General features: G+C 45.8%; 1 pseudogene across 1 annotated transcript; it reads right to left on the bottom strand.

Annotated features, from left to right (window-relative positions):
- Positions 1-1,981: 1,981 nt before the first annotated feature.
- LOC309819157 (large ribosomal subunit protein eL21-like) lies at positions 1,982-2,479 on the bottom strand (annotated as a pseudogene). The gene has a single exon. The product of its transcript is annotated as a large ribosomal subunit protein eL21-like (transcript).
- Between the last annotated feature and the right edge of the window lie 2,299 nt (positions 2,480-4,778).

Raw genomic sequence — 4,778 nt, 5'->3', positions numbered from 1 at the left:
CTGGGCCCGTGAGCCATGGCCGCTGAGCCTGCGCGTCCGGAGCCTGCGCTCTGCAACGGGAGAGGCCACAGCAGTGAGAGGCCCGCGTACCGCAAAAAAAAAAAAAAAAAAAAAAAAAATTCTCTTTTTTTATGGTGTCAGGACTGCCTAAGAAAATTTGAGGGGTCCACTGTGTTAACACATTGTTCTCCATCTGTGGGTCCTCAGACAAGGTTAACTCCCAGGGAGACTTGAGAAGTCTCAGGGGCCTGCCTCTGTATAACCCTGACCTGCCTGGGACTTGGTCCTGCTTACCTTTGCCTGGCCACCGGTGAGACGGGACATGTGCAAAATGTAAAGTTTGTATTTTATAAACTGCTGAGAGACATTTTTCCCATTTCCGATATATCTATTCCCTGTGACCTGGCAGGAAATACATTTTCCATTCCATCCTTGTGCTTAGTTTCAGTCCCAAAGGGGTATAGTGTATTGGCTTTTCTTTGTGTAGCACAGATTTATTTGTACCAAGTATGCTAAACTTGAGGCTCTTTTCACAATAATCACTTCGATGTAGACGTGAGCCCCCATTTTCTACCAAATTGGGGGCATTTTGTTGATGTTTCAGAAAAAATGACCAGATAGCCAAAAGAGAGGCTAAAGTATATTTCTCTGCCCCCTCCTAGACGGACCCTAACTTTATCTAAAATGTTGACATCTTTTGTTAAATCTCATAGAGCCAACTGGAGCCCCAGTCAGCTGGCTTAGTTCCTGTCTAATCAAGATCTGTACGTTTGGCCCTGGAGGTTGGGTCAGCCTGAGCCGTAGCACACATGGCTCCCTCTGAGTTCTCGGATACAATGAGCAAGACTAAAGTTGGCTCAGAAAAGGAACAGAAGATGACTTGGGGTTAGTTTTTCCTTTTTTAAATGTTATACAAGTGCAGAGAGTTGGCTGCCATCCCCCTCTCAAACCATCAGCAGAGCTTGACCTTGGCCAAGATTTTGCCTCATCCTCTCGGCATTTTAGCATCGAGTTGCGTTTCAGCCGTGGAATGCTTAACCAAAAGCACATGCTGTAGTGGTAGTTTCCAAAGAGCAAGTTTTTGCAGGAAGTCCGCAGCGTGTTTTCTCAAAACAACAGTTTTCTCCGAACCGCCAACCCAATAAACCCCCAAATGGTGATTCTTTGGTTTATTTGTACACAAAGCTGGGATTTTTGTTGCTGTTAATAATACTTTATTGGAGTACAATATAATGAACATATAATAAAGTGTACAAATTTTAAAAGTACAGCTCAGTGAATTTTTACAAATGTATACACCCGTGTAATTATTAAGGGCTGGAGTTTTTTATATTACATGAAACATACATCCTGGTGATGTACAGCTTGGCGTTGGGAGGTTGTCCATTCATCTAACTGAGCAGATTACTGTAACGCAGCAAATCCAGGTCAAAATGCGGTAACATTTGGTGCTTCTGAGTCTGGGCACTTTGCCCTTTTGTCACACCTAGGGGACTTGGGTGCTGCAAAGCTTGGTGATGTTTGTTTTTAACAAGTTACTTTTAAGAATAGGTAATATGTGCACATAGTACAAAATTTCTTTTTAAATGTATAATGAAAAAGGAATCTCCTCCCCGGTCCTTTCCCTCCCTGACAATAACCACTGTTACTATTACTTCTTCATTGTGCGTCCTTCAGAGAGAGACAGAGACAGAATGTGAATGTGTGTGTGTGGGGGGGGGGTTGGTTTTTTTTTTAAGTCTCAGGTTTCTTCTTTGATTGCTAAATAAGCATTTCTCTGCCCTTCTCCCCATACTCTAGGCTCTAGTCTAGGGCATTTGTGCAGCCTCAGTAGGATTAATCCTATTTGTCTTGTACTGTAAAGTTCATACTCTGGATCTGTCGTCTGGCTCCAAAGTCCGTGGTTCTCACAGGATTGGCCATGAGTTGATAATTGTCTAGGCTGGGTTTTTTGTTTCTTTTTCACAGTCCAGGCCTTTTATTTTCTTTACACCCATCATGCCATGAATTCATAGGGAATGGGCTCCAACAGTTCAGGCTCCTTTCCATTGGTTCTCACGAAGTGTGCTTCTCTGGGTGGAGCAGGCTGGTGCTTCAGTTGAATCCAAGTACCTTTCTCTTTGGCTTCCTTCTTTTTCTGATCATTTTCCTTCACCCGTTTCAGGAAGCTATCTCGGCTCTTAGAGTGCTTAATATGCTCGATATGCACGTTAATTCTCTTGGCAAGAATCTTGCCCTTAACCTGTTTGTTTACAATGATGCCAACAGCATGCTGGGTAACATTTTAGACTCTCCCAGTTTTGCCATGGTAACATTTGCGGGGCATTCCTTTTCGAACAGTGCCCATTCCCTTGATATCTACAATATCACCTTTCTTGTAGATTCGCATGCATGTGGCCAAAGGAGCAACTTCGTGTTTTCTAAAGGGCCTAGAGAACATGTAGCGGGTGCCCCTCCTCTTTCCCTTTGTGTTGATCATTTTGGCGAATTACTGGAAGATGGCTGTTCCGGCCGAAAAGAAGTAGGCTGGGTTTTTTACATTAGGCTTTCTACTTCTTTTAATATATATTTGAAATTTTCTGTAATAAATTTTTTTAAAATTCTTATTTCTTTAGCAGTAGCTCCTGCAACACACCTATCTGCTTAAGTTTTGCGTTTGTTTTAAAGTAAGGTTTAAATTGCAACCTAAAAGCAAACCATAGATGGATCTCTAGATAGTCCCATCCTCCGCCCTCTACATCCATCCAAATCAGTCATTCAAAATTCCAAAGTTACAAACATGAACGAGGATGATTATTCACTTTCAAAAGCCATCCTTCTTTTTTTTTTTTTTTTTTTTTTGCGGTACACGGGCCTCTCTCTGTTGTGGCCTCTCCCATTGCGGAGCACAGGCTCCAGACTCACAGGCTCCGCGGCCATGGCTCACTGGCCCAGCCATTCCACGGCATGTGGGATCTTCCCGGACCAGGGCACGAACCCGTGTCCCCTGCATTGGGACAGGCGGACTCTCAACCACTGCACCACCAGGGAAGCCCCATCCTTCTTTTTAAACATAAGGTTGACTTCAAATTTATTTTGAAAAGCCAGCTTCTCTGGCAGGCAAAATTTCATTTGATTTGTACACTAAGTTTCTCAAGAATGTAAATCTCATGCAAAACAGAGGGCTTATATTCAGCCTTGAAAAGTATTTTATACAATATATGGGCTGAAGAGCCAGGGAAGGAAGAACCTCTCAGACCCACCCTCAGCTGGGGAGAAAACATAGTTTGCATGGTTTGGCCGCACCTCCTAGCGGCCACCTTATTTTGTACTCCTCTGTGACAGGTGGATGAGGGGTCAGGTCTTCTCCAGATCAGAGATTCCCAAAAGATACACAGCCCGGGGAAAGGTTTTCCAATTCAAATCCCATATGGTTTCCCTAGGGCCATTTTATCCTTGATGTCCTTTCATGCTCTCTACTTTGTCTTGCTGTAATCTGATCACCCAGGGCCTCTCCAGTTATCATTAAATATATTCCCACTGGTCAGGGAGCTCCCTTTGAGCACCCCTTTAGAGCAGCTGTCACATTTGAGCAGCATCTGTTTTCTGACAAGCTTGAAGACTGAATGAAGGAAGTCACTGAGTCTTTCCCAGTGGAAGTGCATGACACAAGTAACCTTTGGGACTGCGATCAGGATGCTGTGAGTTGAGTGGCCTGGCAGCTCGTGTGTGCAGGGAGAGGTGGGTGATTCCTAGATGGGGCAGTGGATCTTCATGGTCTCAGCCCTGTGGTCCATGCAGGGTCCTAACACTAGAATGGTTCCCTAAGCCTTTGGCTCCAGCTCTTTCTGGGCAGGGAAACAGAACGAGGCAAGACGCCTGGTGTGTTTTAAATAGATTTTGCTTGCTGCAGCCAATAAGCCCAATAGCTTGGGAGGTGAGTGACCCTTCCTGAGAGATTTCTGTTGCACCATTTCTCCGGCCTCCAGCCCCACAAGTGCCGACCACCCCCTCCCTTCCTGCTCCTTCCCTCTGACCTAACTCCCTTGCTTTCTGGATGCTTTCTGTTCAGCCCTTTCTGGTTTTAGTATTTATTACACTTTTATTGGCTTTCGCTCTCTGCTTTTTCTTTCCCTGAAGCTGTTTTTCCTCATGCGCTGTATCTTTTCATCTCTTGGAGTCTTGTTTCTGTCCACTCTCTCAAGAGCACATCTCCATCTTCTGCTCCTTGTCCGACGCTGTCATGGCTTCTCAATTGTCCCCTTGCCCCAACCTGGGCTTTATTGACCCTGGCAAGAAAGAATGGCGGGTGGAGGAATCCACCTTGAGCAATCCCAGTTGTGGGACAGGTAGTGGCTCCAGTCTGGGAAGTGGACCTTAAAGATGGCAGCTGTTTCTGGACACGGTGGCAGTGCAGTAGGCAAGCCAGAGGAGGAATCAGAGATGACAGGAGGGGTGGAGTGGCCCAGTACCCATCGCAGGTGACAGTCAGAAAAGGAGGTGGAAGAGGAAGGCCAGGTGGAAGCTGGATGTCGTGAGGGAAAGCTGACGAGGAACTGGCACCGGGGGAGAAAACCAGGGATGTGGGACCCTGCCAGAGATGCTGCAGCCCAGCTCTGCTGAGCAGAGGCAGGCAGAGTGGGGTTGGGGCCAGGAGAAGAGAGCACCTTAGAGACCTTTTCTCCCCACTCTTCTCTGGCCCTTTTGTTCTTTCTCTTTCATGTTTCTGTCTTCATGTTATATTAGCAGCAGAAAACAATACAAAACAAAAGGCAGTCTGGGGACTTCCCTGGTGGCGC

Source organism: Grampus griseus (genome assembly GCF_964374135.1).
Source record: "Grampus griseus genome assembly, chromosome: 2".
Taxonomy (NCBI): Eukaryota; Metazoa; Chordata; class Mammalia; order Artiodactyla; family Delphinidae; genus Grampus; species Grampus griseus.
Note: the sequence above shows the minus strand (reverse complement) of the source record. Positions and strands in the feature narration are given on the sequence as shown.